This window comes from Heptranchias perlo, chromosome 11, assembly GCF_035084215.1.
Source record: "Heptranchias perlo isolate sHepPer1 chromosome 11, sHepPer1.hap1, whole genome shotgun sequence".
Lineage (NCBI taxonomy): Eukaryota > Metazoa > Chordata > Chondrichthyes > Hexanchiformes > Hexanchidae > Heptranchias > Heptranchias perlo.
Genome location: NC_090335.1, coordinates 60,903,222 through 60,926,770, shown reverse-complemented (window position 1 = coordinate 60,926,770; position 23,549 = coordinate 60,903,222).

Sequence of the window (23,549 nt, the reverse complement as noted above, 5' to 3'; positions counted from 1 at the left end):
AGGTTTTTTAAACAGGAACATGCGAGGCCAAGCTTTCAGAAGGAGAATGCAGAAATGTATTAGGAATTATTTTGCTTAAGTTAGACAAGATGACCCACCGCTATGGGGAAACATAAAATGTTCCTTATTTTTGTAATCTCACACAAAGCCAAGTTGTACTCATTGAATGAAGTGAGTCCAGTTATAACTGTTGCTCTGTATGTTCACTTGCTGTGAAATAAAGCAGCTTAAAGATTTGTACCTGGCCTTGTCTTAAGTATTTTCTAAATTCGCCTCCGAAAGGTTTGGCGAAGAATATGGAACCACGTGCAAAAGACACAACTATCCAGTTCAGATCACAAGAGGATATTATTGTTACATCCCTGGGTTATGCTTTTTTATAAGTAGATATTAGGCATGGTGCTTATACTTTGAGACATCACAGGAGCAATTAACGCCACTGAACCCTGAGCAGCTACCTACAGCAGACCTGAATTTGTAACTGTGCTATATGAATGCAAATTGTTAATTGGTCCAACTGTTTACTAGAAAAACATGTGCATTTTTCTGAGTAAGGTCCCATTAACAGTAATGAGATGAATGAGCAGTTAATCTGTTTTTGGCGGTGTTAGTCGAGTGATTAATGTTGGCTAAGACAAGAGAAACTCCTTTGTTCTTCGAATAGTGCCATGGAATCTTTTACGTCCACCTGGACAGGCATCTGGAAAGATGACACCTCTGACAATGTAGCAGTCCTTAAGTACTGCCCTGAAGCATTAGCCTAGATTTTGTGCTCAAGTCCTGCAGTGTGGTAGGAAACCACAAAAGCCTTAAAAGCAACTGGAGAATCATTCAGCAATTAATTCCCACCATGCAGATTACTGTACTTATATAGCTGTAACACTTCTAGAGACCATCAAGGTCCTTTTTAAATGCTCTGTTGTAAATAGGAACACCAGCTTTAATTTTAAATAGCAATACTGTATTATAATATGCAATATTGAAAACCCAGGATAGTTCAGGAAGAAAATAATCATGTTAATTTTTTGGTTATAGCAAGTGGTTAAGTATCACCATTTTTAGTGCATTGCAGGTGGTACAATCCCCCACAACCAGGAAAGCTATTGCTGAGCACAGTTAATAAAACTAGATGTAGGCAATCTAGTTCCCCTTTCTTCCTTTGCTTCTTTTCCAGTTCTTCAGAAGCGGGACACATGCCTTAATAGGCCGTAAAAAATGTTAGAAGCAGGAAAGGACTATTAGGCCCAACAAGCTCCCCACCAATCTATCTCTGCCAATCTTTTCTCTCTTCAGAAATGCATCTGTTGTCTCAAGAACATAGTTATACTGCCCATTTTCAATAGCCTTCACTGGCAGCTCATTTCCTGGATTCTCCTCTTACTCTTAACACTAATTTTTAAACTTGCACCCATGGTATTGAACCCTCCAACAAAGTGAAGAGTTTATCTGGGTCACTTTTGTAAATTACCTTCATAATTTTAAAATTTTCAATTAGATCATCTTGAAGTCTTCTCTTTTACAAAGAAAGCAAGCCCAATTTCCTTCACCTTTCCTCAGTTTAAGTTTCAAATACTCAATCATTATCAGTGTATGCTTTGTGTAATAATATCTTTCCTTTGGTTAGATGATCAAACTGCAGACAGATGGGCTCTGTGTTTATGCTTATTACCAGTGGTCTGTATATTGCACAGATTGGCTAACTTGTTTTAAATGTAAATTTGCACATAATAAATGCAAAATTTGACATAAAATGCAACTGGTTCCATTAAACTGGCCTATTCAGGAATTTACCCAATTTTCAAAATGGCAGCAGCTAACGGAAATCTCACAGGACAAGTGGGTTTTTATAAAATGCCTCACCAATGGCTATCTTGTTCAATATCTTAAGAATGCCTATCATGGCAAAATATGAACAGTGCTGCAGGTAAGTGTAATTTTCTGAATCTGAGGCCTAGTAAGAACACAAATATTTAGCAGTGAAAGAATACTTAGTCCAACAAGCCTTTTTTGTTTGTCAGTCCCACCTACCTGCTTTCTCACTAGAAATGTAGGACCATAGGTGTTATTCTGCACCTGACCCATGCTGTAACAAGCATATCAGTTGGTGATACTGACATTGAGTGCTTAGTGTCAGTAACCATTGTAATATTGCCAACATGACCCCTCCCACTGCACTGAAAGCAAAAATATCCAACACTTTGTAATTAAAAGGAACTGATCTCCATGTTCTGTGTATATATGGCACTGTACCACATAACAGATTATAGCAGTTAGTGGCATGTGGAATTAAGGGAAATGTGGCTACATGGATAGAGAAAAAGTTGGAGAGCAGAAAGTAAACAGTCTGGGGTAAAAGGATTGGTGGTTCCACAGTGACCTGTGTTTAGGCCAATCTTATTTCCTATATACATAATTGATCTGCATGTAGAAATTGAGGGAATAATATTGAAATTTGCTGATGCTGCTAAATTGTAGATTATGCCAAATTATGACATCTAAAAGACTGCAGGAGGACATAGCTAGGCTAGCAGGATGAGTGACATGCAGGGCAATGTAAAAAAAAGTGAAATAATACATTTTGGAAGTAAGAATAGGGAAAGGAAATGCATCTAAAATGGAAAGATTATATATGAAGTAGAGGAATGGAAGGACCTTGATATGCAGATACCAGATCATTAAAAATGGCAGCACAAGTAGATAATGCCATAAAAAAGGCAAATGGACTCCTTGGCTTTGTATTTAGAGACATACAAAAGAAAAGAGTTAATTTTGAACTTACAGAAGACCTTGGCCTACAGTGTGCAGTTTTAAGCACCCCCATTATAGGAAGAATATAAAGGCAATGGCAAAAATCTTCAAATTTATAAAAGGTAGATTGTTTCTTTTGGTTAGTGAGATAGTAACAAAAGAGCACAAATTTAAGATAATCACAAAACAAATTAAAGGGGATGTTAGAAATATTTCTTTATACATGGTGATTGGAATATGGAATTCTCTGTTTCATCAACCATTTGTCAGTTACATTTTTGAGGAAGTTACTAGGTTGGTGGATGTAGGTAACTCAGTTGAAACTGTATCCTGTACGTGGATTTTTAAAAAGCTTCTGATAAGTAGCCTATTGTATGGCACCTTAATAAGATAGAGCACTGTGGAATTGGCAGGCAGATCTTGGGTTGGATAAGAAATTGGTTGAATTATCATTGACAGAAGGGTGTTATTAATGGTAATAGTTTGTTCTGTGTGGGACCGGTTACTAGTGGAGTTCCACAGGGATCGATGTTAGGACTGTTACTCTTTACAATCTTTATTACTAATTTGGATAAAGGCATTGGGGGAACTGTCCAAGTTTGCAAATGAACAAAAGATTTGAGAGTGTTAGGACCTTCAATGAGAAATAAACAATTACAAACAGATTTAGATGCAATGAGGGAATGGGCCCACATCTGGCAGATGTAATTTAATATAGATAAATGTAGTATTATGCAAGCGAATAGGGCTAACATTAAGTATGTGTGTACCACACAGGGTTTAGAGCTTAAGATTGTTGAGTGGGAAAGGGAACTAGCTATTACAACAGATGAGTTTTTTATGGTCCATAATCAGTGCTGTGAGGCTTTGGCAAAAGCAAATAAGAGTATTGGGATGTATTGCCAGGACAATTCAATACAAAACAAAAAAAAGCACTACTGTCCTTGTATAAAACCTTAGTCAGGCTTCATCTAGAATACCGCGTCCAGTTTTGGTCCCCTCACATGGTAGGTGATTTAGAAGCCCCGGAAAAGGTTCAGAGGAGAGCCACTAGGCTGATACCTAGCTTAAAGGTCCTTAGTTACCACAATAGGCTGAGAGCTGGGTTTTCATTGTATAAAAGTATGGACTGCAAAGAGATTTCATTTAGGGAAGCCTGCTCTCACTGTGGGAAGAGGTTCAGGCAGTCATTCTGTCTCACTGAACACCAACAAGTTCACACTGGGGAGTGGCCGTTGATCTGCTCAGTGAGTGGGAAGGGATTCACTCAGTCATCCACCTTGCTGATACATCAGCATGTTCACACTGAGGAGAGGCCCTTCACCTGCCCCACGTGTGGGAAGGGAGTCACTAATTCATCCGACCTCCTTACACACCAGCGTATTCACATTGGGGAGAGGCCATTCACCTGCTATGTGTTTGGGAAGGGATTCACTTGTTCATTCCATCTGCTGAGACACCAGCGAGTTCACAAGTGACTAGGGGTTGGATTTTGCTGTTAATCACATCCAGGACTGAACAATGTTCATTCTGGCAGTTCGGGTTTGCTTCTGCTGATGTTAATCACCCCTATAACTGGGCTAGAGTTTAACATTCTGGATTACCAACATCACTAAAACAGGATTATCTGGTCATTAAAACATTGCTGTTTGGGACAGCTTACTGTGTGCAATTGGCTGCCGTGTTTCCTACATTACAACAGCAATTACACTTCAAAAGTACTTCATTGGCTGTAAGGCACTTTGGAACTTCCTGAGGTCATGAAAGGTGCTATATAAATGTAATTATTTCTTTCTTTGTCTTTAAAATAATTAAGGGATTAGATTCCATCCATGGGGATAGACTATTTGAGTTAGATATGTTAGGGAGAGGCTATGGAGGACCAAGGGCATGCTTATAAGTTATGTAAGCATAGAACTGGTTAAATATCAGGAAGTTTTTCTTTTTGTGAAGGTGTTATTGACTACTGGAACTTGTTGCTGGCTATTGCAGTGAGTAGGGATATGCTGCATGTTCATAAGGGAGCTGGATGAAACAGAAGGACAAGGAGAGAGAAATCTACAGATACACATAGGGACAGGCAGATTGAAAAAAGAATGACAGGTACTGGAGCAGAGTGAGTGTTTTTGACCAATAAAGGATGCACTTGTCAAATAGCCAGTATGCTTACAAAATATAAAAGTAAAATTGGTTTGTTCCTGAACTTCATGAATTTGCTCAAACAAAATTAGGTGTGCCCATCCAAAACAGAAAGTGTGGTAACATGGGTTAGATCTTCTGATATTTTGCATATCTCCAACCTGCGTGAGTCATATCAGAGCTGTTAACATCAGGGAGCTGTTCGGAGTGAGATTTATGTTCATAAACAGTGGGACGAATTAAAAACCTATTTTAACAAATGGAGCTGTGTTCATTTTTAGGAGCGAGATACATTAAAATGGGTTACATTTTAATATCTAAATAAGCAAGGCTTGAGCTATCTTCGCAGTGATCGTATATACAAACGTCATATACATTATATTATGTTGATGCTTAATGTAATGTCATGGAATGCTTCTGGCCTAACTTCAGCCTGGTTCTGGTCTTGGGCTACTGCTCTTGTTGCTGTTATGGTTGTTGATGCTACTTGTGTGTATATACATATATATATATTAATGACCTGGACTTGGATGTACAGGGTATAATTTCAAAGTTTGCAGATGACACGAAACTCGGAAATGTGGTAAACAATATAGAGGATAGTAACAGACTTCAGGAGGACGTAGACAGACTGGTGAAATGGGCAGATACATGGCAGATGAAATTTAACGCAGCGTAGTGTGAAGTGATACATTTTGGTAGGGGGAATGAAGAGAGGCAATATAAACTAAGTGGTACAATTTTAAAGGGGGTACAGGACCAGAGAGACATGGGGGTGTATGTACACAAATCTTTGAAGGTGGCAGGACAAGTTGAGAAGGCTATTAAAAAAGCATATGGGATCCTGGGCTTTATTAATAGAGATATGGAGTACAAAAGCAGGGAAGTTATGCTGAACCTTTATGAAATACTGGTTAGGCCTCAGCTGGAGTATTGTGTTTAATTCTGGGCACCACACTTTAGGAAGGATGTCAAGGCCTTAGAAAGGGTGCAGAAGAGATTTACTAGAATGGTACCAGGGTTGAGGGACTTCAGTCGTGTGGAGAGACCGGAGAAGCTGGGGCTGTTCTCCCTAGAGCAGAGAAGGTCGAGGGGAAATTTAATAGATGTGTTCAAAATTGCTACCTTTGGTGCTCGCAGCTCAGTGGCTGCATAGATGTGAGATTTGGCCTCCAAATAATAGGAAGGTGGTGGGTGCACTCCACCCACCAACCCCTCATTATGCACCTAAACTTAAAATCTACTTCATTGTGTTGGAAAACTCTGATCTCTTTTGTGCAGAGAGTGTCCCCAGAAAAGGCCAGTTCAGAAAAAGACAGGAGACTGTAGGGAGAAGAGGTTCTGCCCTGGGCAGAGGAGTTATTCTGTTTAACCTAAGTAAAACAAACAACTGATGTGGAGAAGCATAATGTGGTATTATTTTATGCTATTATGTGAAGTCAAGTTATATTGCTTGAAATAAGTGAAACCGAGCATATCTGTTGTTCTATATGTTCACTTGATGTGAAATAAAACAGTTTAATTCATATTAAGCTTCATCTCACCAAGTGTCAACTTGGTCTGTTTTCAGAGAGATTAAAGAAATAGTTGTGGAAAACATGATTTCGGGTCCAGTTCACAAGTGGATTCTATTGTTACATCCCTGAATTACACTATTGTACAAGTAGATATAGGGAAGTGTGAGTCAACTCCCTTAAAAGTAAGACGCTCAGACCACTTGAGGGTGCAATTCATGCCGAAGAACCTGAACAGCTATCTTCGAAAGACTGAATTTGTGACACCCTACTTCCAACACAGTGATTTAAAATTCCTTACCGTCATTTACAAATCCCTTCTTATCCCACGTACTCTACAATTCCGCCAACCTTACATCCCAGCCTAAGCCCTACGATCCTCCAACTCTGGCATGTTATGTAAATCCTCCCCCACCACAACCCTTCCCACCCCCCTCTCTCCCCTCCCCTCCCCTCACCCCCCCATGCCCCTGATATTACTCACTTGGTGGCAGAACTTTCAGTTGTCGAGGTTCTACCTTCTGGAAATCCGTCCCCATATCTCTTCACCTTACTACTTCCCTCCCACCTTTAAAAGGCCTCCTCATAACATTTTTCAACTGCTTTCAGTTAACTCTTCTAATACTCTTACTGCCACTCAGTTGGTTCTCTCATGTGTGAAGCACCTTCTGACAATTCTGTTAAAGATGCTATACAAATATAACACCTTACCATATTTCTCAGGACATCCAAAAGCAACTCATATCTAATGAATTATGTTTTGAGCAAGGTGACGTAATATTATACCCACTTAGGGGTGTGTAACTTCACTGGAGAATCTAATAATTAACCGATTATAAGTGAAGGAAATACAGAGCACTTCATTTCCATGGAAATACTGGCAACCTTTAACCAGATGTTTCAACATGTTGAATGGTTGACTGTCAGCCAGTCATCTTTTACAGTAAATGTAATTATATACTTACAGCTCATTAACCTGACAGGAATATGTCCAAGACATGCACAACTGATTTTAAACTCAGTAAGCCTTTCCAATCATGTAAATGTATAATTTCCCATTAAAATCAGCCTTGATAATCCAGAAAATATGCAGTAGATTATTGTATAAATTTGATTTCATCGGTTCAGTTGAACATATCATTACTACAAATGAAAAGGTCCTACATGAAGTTTGTAGTAGGTTTAGAAAAAAAGTTGCATTTATCATGTCCTCAGAACATCCAAAAGAACTTTATATGCAATGAATCACCTTTCTAACTGCATTCACTGTTAAATAACTTATTTTAAAATTTTCAAAGACGTACCAAGAGGGGAAAAACACAAATTCAGAAATGCAACAGGCACAAGTAGCAGCAACAACTATAAGAGCAACAAGAGCAGGAGCCCAAGCCCAGGACCAGGCTGAAGTTAGGCCAGAAACATTCCATGACATTACATTAAGCATCAACATAATATAATGTATATGACGTTTGTATATACGAACACTGCGAAGGTAACTCAAGCCTTGCTTATTTGGGCATTAAAATGTAACCCATTTTAATGCATCGCACTCCTAAAAAAAATGAACACAGCTCCATTTGTTAAAATAGGTTTCTAATTCGTCTCACTGTTTATGAACATAAATCTCACTCCTAACAGCTCCCTGACGTTAACAGTTCTGATATGACTCACGCAAGCTGGAGATATACAAAACATAAGATCTAACCCATGTTACCACAATTTCTGTTTGGGATGGGCACACCTAATTTTGTTTGAGCAAATTCATGAAGTTCAGGAACAAACCAATTTTACTTTTATATTTTGTAAGCATACTGTAACACGACTCACCCATTTGACAAGTGCATTCTTTAATGGCCAGAAACACTCACTCTGCTCCAGTACCTGTCATTCTTTTTATGATCTGCATGTCCCTATGTGTATCTGTAGATTTCTCTCTCCTTGTCCTCTGTTTCTATATCCCTGTGTGTATCCATACTTCTCTATCTATATGTGTGCAACTGTTCTGTTTTCTCTCTGTCCCTTTTCTGTTTCCTCCCTCTCTCACTCAACTTTTCGCTCTGTGTATATGTGGTTCTCCCTCTCTCTGACCCAGAGCAAATTGAATTCTGGAAGATATCCAGGTTTTAGAAACAGACACCCCTCATGGCTTATGGCCAAGTTTTGTACCATTGAATAGGTCTCCCTTACATTAGGAATAAATGAAATGGTTCAGAACTTCAGGTATGATCTTAGTGAATTGCAGCAGGCCCACTCAGGGTAATCAGGATACAAATTTGCCAGATAGATATAGGGACTATGTACTTAACAGATGCAAGCTTTGAATTGAAACAGATGCAGTAAAGATGTACATAGTCATAGAACATTACAGCACAGAAAAAGTTGCATTTATATAGCACTTTATCATGTCCTCAGAATATCCTAAAGAATTTTATATGCAATGAATCACCTTTCCAACTGCATTCACTATAAAGTAATTTAGTTTTTAAAATTTCAAAGGCACACCAAGAGGGAAGAAAAACAAATTCAGGAATCCAAAAGGTGCAATCCTAGTATCATATGATTCTGTACAGAAGGAGGCCATTCGGCCCATCATGCCTGTGCCGGCAGTTTGGTAGAGTTATCCAATTAGTTCCACTGCCCTGCTCTTTCCCCATAGCCCTGTAAATTTATTCCCTTCAAATATTTAACCAATTCCCTTTTGAAAGTCATTACTGAATCTGCTTCCACCACCCTGTCGGGCAGTGCATTCCAGATCATAACAACTCGCTACGTAAAAAAATGCTTCCTCATGTCAACTCTACACATAACTGAAGTCCCTCAGTCCTGGTATCACGCTTGTAAATCTCTGGGACATTATTGTACATACCGTTTCAAAATACTGTTCTGCAGACTCGTCCTGTAATTTAATACAGCTGTTTATTTTGAAGGAGTGGCAGATTGTTCATAAAGAGGTGTTAATGTTGATTAATTGTTGCTCATACAATTGAAAGAATCAGCTACAGTGTATGGATATTTATCGGCATTTTAACAAGAGTTGTGGTGCTATCAGCTCAAATTCTATGCAGGTGTTGGCCAGTATATGACTTCAATTATATCATCCTTCATGCTATGCCTTTTTGTCTCTTTGCCAAACAAGTAAATACGTTCCAAATTGTTTTCACAGTAAAATAGCTGAAACAGATTCTTCGGAACCAGTTGTGTTTAATTCTCAAAGTTACAAATATTAAATTTCATTTCCTTACAAGTTTTATCCTGCAAAGTTGTAATGTGGTTTGCCTAACCTTACTTTACAGGAATTTGAGGATTTTTGGTTTAGGTTCTGTGTGGGTGTGCATAGAATGAGGAAAAGTATCGAGTCACTTGTTGCTCTGATTCTGTCCAAATATGGTACCTTCTGTCCTTTAAAGTAGAAGAGTCTTTTCTGATGACATGCCAGTAATTTTACTTAAGCAAGTTTAAAGGTTAGACGTGCAGGAGAAAGAAAATATAAGAGTAATTTGTATAAATTAGCAAAAGCTGTGGAGAGAATTTCACTATTTGTCAAACTCCAATTTTTGTTAATTTTGGATTTCAGTTGTGAAACCAAATAAATGCATGGTCTGTGTCTTTTATTTCAGATAATGCAATATAAATTTGAGCTGCTAAGTAAGCAAGAAAGTCTAAAATATATGGTGAGCTTTCTGCTTCTGGGAAAATATCCTTTAAAACTTTGTACAGTATTTTTAATCATATACTGCAGAGTGGCAATTGCATACAGAATATAATCTATTCTTCCTCCCCAATTCAAAATTGCTTAATTTGAATTTTCTACCAATTTGAATTTAAATTTTGCAAAAAAAGTCTCCTGTGCTGTTTTATTAAAATTGCTTAATTCATTCTGTTGGATAATTTGATTTTTTTTCAAGCAGAAAAGTACTTTAGCAGGAGTAGACTGTAGTGGATACCTGGAACTAAACACAAAGTAAAATAGCAGGTCAAGCAGTTATATTTCATCTGAGCCCTGATTAGATTACGGGATGCTGTACTTTTTAAGATTTGAAACTTGATTTCCTAACTATCATGCAGTACTTCAAGGTTTGTCTGGATTTCTGCTTAGTTCTGGGTCTTCAGACAACAGCAGTGTTCCACTGGTCCACACAGAGAAAAGTTCTCCAACTCCACCATTTTTCTTTCATTACATTATATGACCCATGTACAACTATTTGGGCATGCCTGAAGAGACCTGTATTCACCATCTTTGATCCAGGAGGGAGACGGTCATTGAGTTGTACCGTCTACAGGAGCCTAACCACCATCAACATCCAGCAAAGAGACAGCAATGCCTGTTGCAGTTAAAAGTCACCACTACATTGAACTTTTACATTACCAACTCATTTCAATCCGCCAATGAAAGGAAGGAACAACTGAAGATGGCTCAGTATTTCTACCAGTGGCTTGGCTCCCAAAAGTTGATGCACAAAAGTTACCACCAAGATGCCAAACAATAATAAGTAAGGGTATCAAGGGATATGGAGCAAAGGCAGGTAAGTGGAGTTGAGGTACAGATCTGTCATGATCTAATTGAATGGCGGAACAGGCACGAGGGACTGAATAGCAGACTTCTGTTCCTATAACAACCCACATGAGTTGAAAAAGATTTGGATGATGCAGCTGATGCACAGCCAGGCTGACTGGTATGGACTAATTGATCAGACTTTTAGTTAAAAGCAGCCTTGCAGCCCCTATAGGAGCAATTGCATGGGCTTCGCTGTACTCCTCTTGCCCAATACCAATATGCTGAATCAAATACCCCTTTGCTACCATTCCTATGTGTTTGCACCCAATAGCCATATATCCCTAAAATGGCCAATGAGTCATCACCTATCATTACAAGGGAGGTGAAAGCAGTTTATTTTTCTACTCCACACTTGTCCCTACATCAGTATTTGTTTCCCTGATGATTGTCCTTGTTGAAAGTGGAGGGGTGTGTTGTTTACTTTCTAAACTCCTGCTTTTTCTAAGTGCCACCTCAGTGGGAGGACAGGCGTTGTGGATGCTGCTGGTCCTCAATGGAGTCTCTGTGCCTCATTGATGGCGATACTACGTTTCTGCTGGGTCATGATGGCACTGCCACTACTGTCAGCACCTCGGTGTCTGCACTGGTTGGCTGCTGCTGTCCTCTGCCTGTCTCTTCTGCAGCCCTTTGAGGTGGCTGGCTGAGGTGGGCACATGTGCCAACACCCTGCGAGGTCAAGACCTCATCCATCTCTCCTCCAGCCATGCCCCAGCTGCTGGCTGCCCCTTGTGGATAACCAGAGATCTAATGTGGAGGCAGATCCTTGGCCACCACTAAAGGGCATAAAACCTGCCATCAAGGTGCTCTCAAGTTGATTCCCCAGTCTCTGTAACCCAGAAGTAAGAGCCTCCTGTAAGTTGGAGTCTTGCAGAAGACACAATGTTGGTGGGCAAAACTGCATTAACACTTGGGTCCTGGAGTTGCCATTTGCTCCCTGGTGCTCTGCAGGTTCCTGAAACTTTTTCACATGCTTACACAAATATCGGAGCAGTTCTGCTGCATGTTCTCCAACATTCTGTACAGGGAGCTCTGAAAATTATCAAAAGACTGCTGGAAGAGCTTCTGCTGATTAATTATTGCTGCTCCTGTAAAGTATGAATCTATGGTTCCACAATGGCTACCCTGGTAGCATTAACTCTTCCTTCCTCTTGCTGCAGAGGTCCTGTCCTGCTGTTTCATTGGATCAGACGGCTATTCTAGATTCCAAGGCACTATTTGAAGTGCAGCTTTCCCTCAACTAATGTCATCAAAAACAGACTGACTAGTCAATCATCCCATTGCTGCCATGGAAGTTTACTTGCATGGGTACTATATTTGCTTATATAACATTCACTGCACTTCAAATATAATTAATTGAGTGATGCTTTTTCAGAACTTTTGATGTGATAAGGTACGATGTAAGGGCAAGTATGTTATTATTTATAAGCTGGCTGTTAGCTGTATCAGCTTGGCAATTCACCTTGCTACTGTGGGTGGCACCAATGCTGAGCACATTTCCCTTTTCCATCTACAAATGTGCTGCCTGATAGTAGCTTCCAATTTGCCTGTCAATCAAAATGAGACCCAACCACTACCCAGAATGAGAGAAAATTGCACTTCTTTTAAGTTTTTGTTCCTTCTGTTGCCCACTTGGAAAAAGTTTAAATATCATATTGGATCTTTCTCTGTTGCCTCAAGTCATTGTTTTTTTGAAGATTAGCAGAAACCGTTCAATGGCTGCTATCAGATTCTGAAAAACCTTAACATCTAAATAAGATACAAATTTATTTTGATTATGGTACCTTGTTACTATTATTTTGTCATAATACATTCATTTTTAAAATGTATCTTATTCTTAAAAACAGTGTATCAACAATAATTTTCCAAAGTGACCTTCAAAACAAACAAGATGTTTGACAAAAACATCTCGGCCCACAGCTTCAGCATTTATAGTCAATACATGACATTCATTGACTGTTGTAGGTAAATGAAAAGTTACTGTTTACTTATCAGAGACTATAAACTTCAAATATCTGAATATATCACTGCAGTCGGACGGTTACGTTAAAAATAATAGAAATTGTTGGAAAAGCTCAGTAGGTCAGGAAGAAACCTGATGAAGAATCAACACCTGAAATGTTAACTCCTCTGTTCTCTCTGTAGATGCTGCCTGACCTGCTGAGTGTTGCCAGCATTTTCTGTTTTTGTATCAGATTTCCAGCATCTGCAGTTTTTTGTTTAGTTAAGTTACACCTGTTACAGAAAACTGAGCTTCTTCCATACTACCTCCCACTTAATTTCACAATGTTGCAAGTCATTTATGCTATCAAACAACATTTATTAAAGTTAATGGGGCTTTACATCCCTTCCACAATCGTTAAACCTCATATATGGATTATGATTATGAACTAAAAGTAAAAAGGACAGCAGAAAGTAACAAAAAAATATTGTGCTCAGTCTTGAAGCCCTATAGTAACTTGACAACAGATTATATAAATCAATGGGTGAGCGCTGATCAAAGTTTCATGTGAGTGATCAGGTGATATAAATAGCCCCATCCAATAAAAAATGCTCATATGATAAATAATGGAAGACAAATTGTTACTTTCAAAATCTTTGAAGCAGTGTAGAAAAGTTAATAATTTATTCACATAAACTCTAATTACGACTGCACTTCTCAGGTATTGACCCTAAGAAGGTATTAGTCACAACACTTGTACAGAAACCCTGGTAATTCTATGGTCTAAGGGTTAAAGGAATTAGTTAGAGCAGTGTAGGATTAGGAAGGACAACATTTTCTTTGAAAGATTAGTATTTGATTTTACCTCTCTAGACTGACAATGAGTCTTCAGTCTGGAAATGCAGATGTGTCATCTCTGCAAGTTCTGTCATATGTTAAAAGTTTCTATCATTCCTCAATGTAAATATGTAAAGTTGACATTATAAAAATGTTTTGTTATTCATTGTGTTATCCTTGTTTTTCTCGTTCATTGGAATCATAAATAATTTGATCAGTTTTCTATCCTCGGTTCTAGCATAAAAAGTGCTGGAACATGTATTATGACCATTTGTAGATAGATTGTGATGTAACTATTAGCGACAGCTTATTCTTGGATTTTGAACTTTTACCGCACATTAGTATTTAGTCTGATGGCCAACAGGATTCAATAATCTTATCCACTAACCTAAATTCACTTGGTACAATAAAAGATGGATAATGGGGAGTATCAAAATTATTTTTCTCATTCTCATGGATATTTAGGACTGAGATGAGGAGACATTTCTTCACTCAGAGGGTGGTGAACCTGTGGAATTCTCTACCACAGAAGGCTGTGGAGGCCAAGTCACTGAATATATTTAAGAAGGAGCTAGATAGATTTCTAGACACAAAAGGCATCAAGGGGTATGGGGAGAGAGCAGGAATATGGTATTGAGATAGAGGATCAGCCATGATCATACTAAATGGCAGAGCAGGCTTGAAGGGCCGAATGGCCTACTCATGCTCCTATTTTCTATGATTCTATGTAATGACTTTGTACATTTGAAAGTTTAAACAATAATGACACTGAATGAATACATTATCTCAATAATATATAGGAACTAGGGATGAGTGCAATCCGTTGCCTTAATGTAATGCGAAAATATGTTTCTCCTGACTTTCTGGTTCAAATTTGCTCTTAGCCCCAGAGCAGCAATATTAAATTATAAAAATCTTTCAGCTATTTTAATGGTTTTAGCTGCTTTGGAATGTTTTTGAAAAATCCAGCAAGTATCTTGCAGTCAGATTTGATGCCAAGATGAACGAACTTACAACAGGCAGCCAATTGCAGGAGAACTCATGGAATTAGCTGAAGCTATTATAATTCTCTACATTCTTCTCCCACCACTCCTACTGCTGCCAATTTTTATGTTTACTTGAGCTTGAATTACAATAAAAGTCTTTTGTAATTAAATTGTTACATAGGAATTTAGTGAGTTACTCAAATTAGCTCTATTAATGCAGCTATACAAATTGAGAACAACTAATTAATCAAAATCCATATAAATGGCTGAACCATTGGGGGGACTAATAGATTTGAGTAGGTGTGTTTTTGTTTGTGTTCATACACTTTAACATAATTTTGCCAAAGTTAAGTCATTCAGCTGTTGTACAATTAGTATAGAACCTGCTTTATTGAATAATGTATCACAACAGATACAGCTTACCACATAACAGAAAGGCTGACAAAAAAGTTTGCTACAAAGTTCTGTCCTTTTTTATTATTACTTTTGCTTCATTGCAGCCTTTCATTCCAATCCGCAGTCTAATCTAGTTAACAATCTTTAGCCTCACGGTCTATCTCATCTCTTGCGTTCCAGATTTTTGTTTTGCTCTGTGTAGGACGGCAGGTTGCCGTTTGAGGATGTACAAAGGAAGACCCGCTGAGAGCAAACAGCCAAACCACTAAAGGCACTCCACCTCCAAAAGTAATAATGATTAAGGTTACCGCTTTGTCCTGGGATTCCCTTTCCGTCTCCCTGAAATTTGTGGCACAAAGACAAACATGATAATTTTCACTGGGTTGTCATGGCTAATAGAGAGGTTAGAGAAAAGTTGCCAGGGTACTTAGGAAAGATGCCAAGAGAAGGCAGAATAGTCTTTGAGGGATTTGAAAGAGTCTTGGAATGCAACAGACATTCTCGAAGATGATAGAAGAGATGGTGAGAAAAGTTAGAGGCGAGCCTAGCGGGCAGATAGCAGAAGAGATGCAAAGCAAAGAAAGCAGACTTTACCTCCTCCGTTTTTTCTATCATTCCCTTGCACTCTCTCACTCACTTACACACACTCATTCTCTTACTCAGTAACTCACCCCCTTTGCCCAAGGAAAGGGGAACTGTACCTGATCCCAGAGTGAGAGAGGATTGTACCCCAACCTCACGGAGTGAGGAGATTTTTTTTTTGTCTCTTTCTCAATTCCTCTGTACTGATTACTCTCACTGACTTGATTCCACTCCTTCCTTGCCCTTTTGTTATATGGGACCCCTGAGACAGACCCCTACACTCACTAGCAGCACAGTATCAGCAGCCCTAAAGGGAAAGTGTTTCCCCGGAATCAGTGCCTGAAGTTTGACCAGGACCCGAACTGTCCAGCCCAAGATAGTCTCCCACTAACTACTGCTGCTGGAACCAAGTGCCTATGATTCTCTTTCCGTTTACCAGATGCAAATAGTTTTTTTCTTAACAATATAAAGGCGAGCTGCCTATCTAATATAATATGGCAACAAACCAGCAGAAAAGCTAAATAACCCTCCTGATTGTGCTTGGTGCTCTTTTGCATGTCAGCGTGTCCCATGAGGTGTAGGTGCTCCTTTCACTGGATCCACTCGTGGCGCCGTGCAATTACACAGGTTGGATGGCATTCATGCCGCCCCTGGCAGCCCCTCCAAAAGACTTCCATCTCATCAGTCTAGGCTGGATGTGAACCCAGGTCCTAAAGGTGAAATGCCACTGTATTAGCCAGTTTCAAACTTTATTTAATATCTTGGTGTAAGCTCATACACCCCTTTAGTAGCAAAATCATGTTTTACACTTTAAATAGTCATTCTAGCTCCCTCTGGTAGTTTAGCTGGTTAAGGTTGCGAGTAGGTGACCCATCAGGCTGGAATGGCAGAAGGGGCATGTCAGATGACCTTAAGAGAGTTGAAAAGTGCCTAAGGTTTCCATCCCAATCGCTATCTAGTGACCCCTGTTGGTAGTTCATGTGTATGAATAATAGATGAGGACAGGATTGGGCTACCAAGTTCAAATAGTTTGCTGGCTCTCACTGTCAGGCTCGCAAATGAATATTGGCTACTTAGGTAGGATACTAGAGGGTTCTTGCACCTGTGGAACTATATCCCAGCATGATGTCAATGTATTCAGGTACAGGAGATGGGCAAAAAGAAAAGGTGGATTAAAAAATAATCCTGAATGTATCAAATGTCTTACTACAGCGTTAAAAGGCCAGGTGTTTTTATCGCCTATTATTGGGTCATGCTGGTAGTAGGATCCTTTAAATGGTAGAGTGAGAGAAGGGCATTGAACATGGTACAGGTGTTCAACAAAAAAGTGACTCAAAAACTTTTCAAGAACTGGATATTATTCTTGTCATTACTGGTAAACTAGAAGGTAGCCCAGTAACAACAAATGTCTGTAAGATGCTTGACCAAAATAATACCTTTGTGTTACATTAGGTTCACAATGCTGGTATGTTTACCATGACAAATCCAATTCCTGCCAATTATGCTATGAAGGAGATTGCTTTCAATATGAGATGTTTTAATTTAGTAAAAGTTTTTCTGAAACCGATTCTATATGGTTTGATCTTTTCTCCACCTTTCTTCTTGCTCTTGCTTTCTCAACTGGGCTAAGAGGGACTCAAGTGACTTTGTTACTTCCCTCGATGGTTTCTATGAACACTATTCATTGCCCTGCTGAATATAGATTTGCCATCGCTTCTGCATTTAACAGAATCTTCCAGAACGATTGACCGTGTGCTTATTTTTTCAATCCCCTGCCCACTACATGGGTTTCTGCACCTCCATTCCCCTGGCCCATTCATGCATTTGCTGATACTGGATCTAAATGTATTGTATTGTGACAACGGCAACTAACACCAGCACCCGGGCAGGCAAGGGAATGGAAGCATAGAAACAAATGGATAAGAATGTGGAAGTCTGTAGTTTATTCATTAACAAGGCTATGTCCTTCACATATTCTTTCCTCTCTTAGTTAGGCTGTTGGAAGACTTAGTATCTTTGTTTTGAGCTTCCCTTGTCTAAGCTTTAGGTGCATTGTTTTCAGGCCTTTTGATGTTTTATTCTGTTCTCTTTTACTTTATATTTTTTGTATTATGAGCAGAAATCAGACTTCTTTCACCCAAGTTTTGCTTTCTCTCAGGTTAGTTGCCATTCCACTCCTTTTCCTCTACTTTCACCTGCAATGACTCCCCTGACATCAGCTGCTCACATCCTCACACTCCTGGCAAACCAGTGATGCCATACAGAATTCTCTGAAATATTCCACGCTCCATTGGGCCCCTCCATATGAGAGACGGTAAGCCTCCTTTTTCCTTCCTTAAGTTGTTTTCTCCTAAATGGCCCCTACAAAAGTGTTCATATCATTCCATTGTATGAGCTTTCACTTCCCTGAAAATCATGATCTACTGCTTTAAGGATGATTAGGAGATTTGATGATTCACTGATTTGTATCTTTTTTTTATATCCTACTAATAATATATTGATATGATACAACCCAGTCCCCTGCTTCCATATCATCACTGTCACAGTAGTGCTAAAAAAATTGTCCCCTCAGGGCACTTCTGCTATCTCTGAATGAATTACCCATTGCTAACCTGCCACATCCTTATATATATAAAGATTATAATCAGGTGACAGTTGCTTTCCCCAGCCATTTTAACTCCAATAATCCAACTGATATTTTCCTTAAAACAAAAGCAAAATACTACCGATGCTGGTAATCTGGAATAAAAACAGAAAATACTGGAAATACTCAGCAGGTCAGGCAGCATCTGTGGAGAGAGAAACAGAGTTAACGTTTCAGGTCGATCTGATGAAAGGTCATCGACCTGAAATGTTAACTCTGTTTCTCTCTCTCCACGGATGCTGCCTGACCTGCTGAGTATTTCCAGCATTTTTTGTTTTTTTATTGGTATTTTCCCTAGCCTTAACAAGAGGACTTTTGGGACGGTGTATAAGCTATATGGTATATCTAAATTCTCCCTGAATCTTCATTCCCTAGAGGCTAATGTTCTTGCATTGGTGGTGGAATATTGGTTCAGTCAAATTCCAAGAAAAATGAGTACCAAATCATAAGACCATATGAGATAGGAGCAGGAGTAGGCCATTCGGCCCCTCGAACCCGCTCCGCCATTCAATGAGATCATAGCTGATCTGATTTTTACCTCAACTCCACTTTCCTGCCTTTTCCCCATATCCTTTGACTCTCTTGCTGATCAAAAATTTGTCTAACTCAGCCTTGAATGTATTCAATGACTCAGCCTCCACAGCTTTTTGGGGGTAAAGAATTCCAAAGATTCACGACCCTTTGGGAGAAGAAATTCCTCCTCATTTCCTTCTTAAACGGGCGACCCCTTATTCTGGGGCTATGCTCCCTAGTTTTAGATTCCCCCATGAGGGGTAACATCCTCTCAGCATCTACCCTATCGAGTCCCCTCAGAATCTTGTATGTTTCAATAAGGTCTCCTCTCATTCTTCTAGACTCCAATGAGTATAGACCCAACCTGTTCAGTCTTTACTCATAAGACAACCCTTCATCAATCCTCAATTCCTAATCAATCCATTTTCCTTGTCTGTGTACATACTAGATAACTTCGTTGCAGATTTCTCTTTGGTTTCAATCAATACTAAGATAAGTTCACCTGGGAATATTTTTTCTTTCAAGACTGGGCCACTGAAAGATTCTCCATCTAGTGGCCCAACTGGGTACTTGCACATAGAAAGCAGCTGAAATTGAATATGAATTCAACACCATGTCCTCTCAATGGGAGTTAAATGCTATATCACACTATGTTGCCCCAATATTCAGTGATGTTTTGAACTGTACTAAAATTTGACACAAAATATATTTTTAATAAATTGCACTATATTCCATGACAATCCAAAGGTAACATCAAAATGTTAAAATGACAATCCAAAGGTAACAGCAGAAATTGATAGCCAAGTTCCGCACCCATGAGGACGGCCTCAACCGGGATCTTGGGTTCATGTCACGCTACACGTTACCCCACCAGCGAACAAATGTTATCTGTTTTTAATATAACGGGTCATTTGCTGGCTCTCTCTGCCTTCCGGATGTTTCTGCCTCTCTCTGTGTTTTTTTTTCTCTGTTTTTTTTCCCTGTTTGTTTTTTTGTTGAATGTGTATTCGGAGGTTCTGCAGGTAACACCTCTCTGTCTGAACACGGTGATTGCCTTGGCAACGGGCAGTTGCAGGGGCAGTCTGTAAACACCATGTATTGTTCAATATGTATAAATGCGTAGGCTTCAAGGAGATCTTGAAACATTTGCCTGAGGAAGGAGAAAATCTCCGAAAGCTTGTGAATTTAAAATAAAATTGCTGGACTATAACTTGGTGTTGTAAAATTGTTTACAATTGTCAACCCCAGTCCATCACCGGCATCTCCACATCAAAATGTAAGTTAGCACTTGATTTAAAACTGTTACAATTACTATATCATGAAAAAATGCAATTATGTCATGGGATTGGTGGGTGGGTTCTGGTTCCATTACATACTGATTAAAGACTTTAGGGGAGATTTTCCTGGGTTTCTGCCCAAGTGCACTGGATCGCCTGGACCCATTGACTATCAGGAGATCAAGCGAGTCAGAGCACATCCCTGTAAAGGAACCCACCCAATTTTCTATCTGTTTTAATAAGGTGATCCTATGTACCTGGATACAGACACAGAAAAATCTCCCCTGTAAGGGCTTGTGTCTTCCATCTGTCTAATGGTCTTATAATACAAAATGAAACTTGCTGCAACACAGTTAAAAATCAAACACAACGGAACAAATAATAAGATTGTAACCCCTGAGGCAAAGAATTTATCCTACTAATAATTTTTTATACCTTGCCTAAAACTATTCATTTATGTGGCAGTCAGCTAATTTAATATGTTTGTTTTTTATTTGTCCGCAGAGCGTGGGTGATGCTGGCAAAGCCGGATTTATTGTCCATCCCTAGCTTCCCTGAGAAGGTGGTGGTGGGTATTCTTGAACTGTTAGAATGATAAACGAATGGTGGTACATCTCCAAGACAGCATGTGATGCCTTGGAGGAAAGCTTGCAGGTCCCTAGACATTACCATCGTGAAAGACAAGCACTAGAGGTCTCAGGGCTGGGAGGTGCTGTCGGAGTAAACTTGATGAGTTGCTGCTGCGCATTCTGTAGTTAGTACACACTGTAGTCACGGTACGCCAATGGTGGAGGGGATGATGTAGAGTTCAGTGACGGGGCACTGATCAAGCGGATTGCTTCTCGAGTGTTGTTGCAGCCATGAGGTGAGTATTCTATCACATATCTGAGAAGAGGTTTTAGAGATCAGGAGGTGAGCCACTCATCGCAAAGTACCCAAGCCCCTACCTTGATCTTGTAGCCACCGTGTTTACAAAGCCCAGTTAAACTTTCAATCACTAATGATCCCCACGATTTTGATGGTTGGGGACTCAGTGATGATGGTGTTCTTCAAGGCAGAGGGAGGTTGTTTGGCCTTTTCTGGTTGGAGAAGGTCATTGCCTGCCACTTATGTGGCACAAATGTTATCTGCCACTTGTCAGGCCAAGACTGGATGTTGTCCAGTTCCTGCTGTAGGCTAGTATGGGCTGCTCCATTACCAGGAGAGTTGTGGATGCTATAGAATTGTTAACCAACAGCCCAACTTCTGAATTTATGATGGAGGTAATATAACTGATGAAACAGCTGAAGATGGTGGGGCTAGTTACACTGCCCTGAAGGACCCAGGTCTGTGGTGATTTGCTTCCAACAACCATGACCATCTTCCTTTGTGGCAGGCAAGACTTCAACCACTAAAAGGTTTTCCCCTTGACCCCTATTGACCTCAGTTTTGCTAGGCTCTTTGGTGCCATACTTGGTTATGTGCTTGCTTGATGTTGAGGACATTTACTCTCACCTCCTCCTCCTGCATTTAGCTCTTGTGTCTATATCCCTGGATCAAGACTGTGAGCATAGGTGAGCAGGGTATTAGTGAGTAGGTGTCACTTGTGGTACTATTGATGCCTCTTTTCATCACTTTACTGGCAATGATAGGGAGAAGGCTGAAAGGGCTGTAATTAGCCAGGTTGTTTTTGACTTGCTTTTTGTGCATAGGACATACTTGGGCACTTTCCCACATTGTTCAGTAGATGCCAGTGTCATGGCTGCACAGAATTCCTTGGTTGGGGATGCAGATAGTTCTGATGTGCAGGTCTTCAGCACTATAGCCAGGATGCTGCCAGGACTTGTAGCCGTCAATGTGTCCAGTTTGCTCAGCTGCTTCTTAATGTTACGTGGGGTGAACTCAATTGGCTGGACACTGGCATCTACGACACTGGGGACATTGGGAGGAGGTCGAATAGGATCGTTCACAGCACTTTTAGCTGATGATGCTTGCAAACGCTTCAACCTTGTATTTTGCATTCACATGCTGGGTTCTGTCCTGGTTGATGATATTCATGGCAACTCCTCTTCCCATTAGTTACCTAATTGTCTACCACCACTCTCAAGTGGATTTGTTAGGACTACAGAGCTCTAATCTGTTTGCTGTAGGAACGCTTAGTTTTGTCTACAGCCTTCTGCTATTGGTGTTTAACGTACAGGTATCCATGTGTTGTAGCCTACTTGGTTGTTGCCTCATTCTAAGGTATGCCTGGTCCTGCTCCTGGAATGTCCCTACTACATTCTCCATTAAACAAGCATTAATCTCTTGGTTTGATGGTGATTGAGGAATGAGGGATGTGGCAAGCTATGAGGTTACAGATTGTGGTGGTCAACTGCTGCGGTTGCTGATGGCCCACAGGGTCTCATGGTTGCCCAGTTTTGGGTTGTCTAGATCCGTTCTTAATATTTGACACTTAGCACGGTGGTAGTGCAGCAATAAATGATGGTGGGTATCCTCACTGTGAAAGCAAGACTTTAGGGCTAATTTAAACCTCACATGCCTGACAACAATGGGTCGTGTGGGGATTAAAATGGAGGCAGCATGCTGCCCTCCGGCTTGGTGCCACACTCTCACTGACCATAAGATTAACTCCTGGGCTTTAGCAGATGTGTGAGGTACTCACCACAAGCGGGCAAGGACCTCATAAATGTTCTAAAGTTAGGATTCGACTACGTCAATTTGGACCCTGACTAGGTTTTAATGTGCAGTAGCGTCTTTGACACTCATTGCCAGCCTCACCAGTGAAGCCTGACACCAGTATGGGAGCAGGCCCAGAAGAGGGCCAATAAGGTAAGTTATTTAAATTTTTAAAAAAGTTTCCATGTGGGCCAGGAGTGCTCCTCCGGGTCCCAAAAGGAGACCTTGGGCCTCCTCTGCTCAGGTCTTTCTCCCTCCCCCCCCCCGATTACGACCCCTGTCAGACCCCCACTGAAACACTTACCTAACTGTCAGGGACAATTTCCTTGGGTCCCCGGCAATGGGCTGCAGCCACGCTGTTTACTGCTCCCGCCCGCCGACCTCCATGCCATTCTCGCCGGGTTTGGGCAGGAGTCAGTCCACGGATATTGTAATAAGGCCCGGGGGGCTAAATTGGCTTAGGTCTCACGCTGGCAAGTTGGGGCACGCCTACCACTCATCTCGCTAACCCCACACTCGCCTCTCGCCCCAGGTTAAAATCGTGGCTTTTGTCTTCACAAGGTTTGTGCCAAGGTCGCTCCTACCAATGCTAACACCGAAAGATCATCGACCTGAATCGTTAACTCTGTTTCTCTCTCCATAGATGCTGCCTGACCTGTTGAGTACCTCCAACATTTTCTGTCTTTATTTCAGATTTGCAGCATCCGCAGTATTTTACTTTTGATTAACAATTGTTGGTAGGTGGGGACAAGGTCGATTCG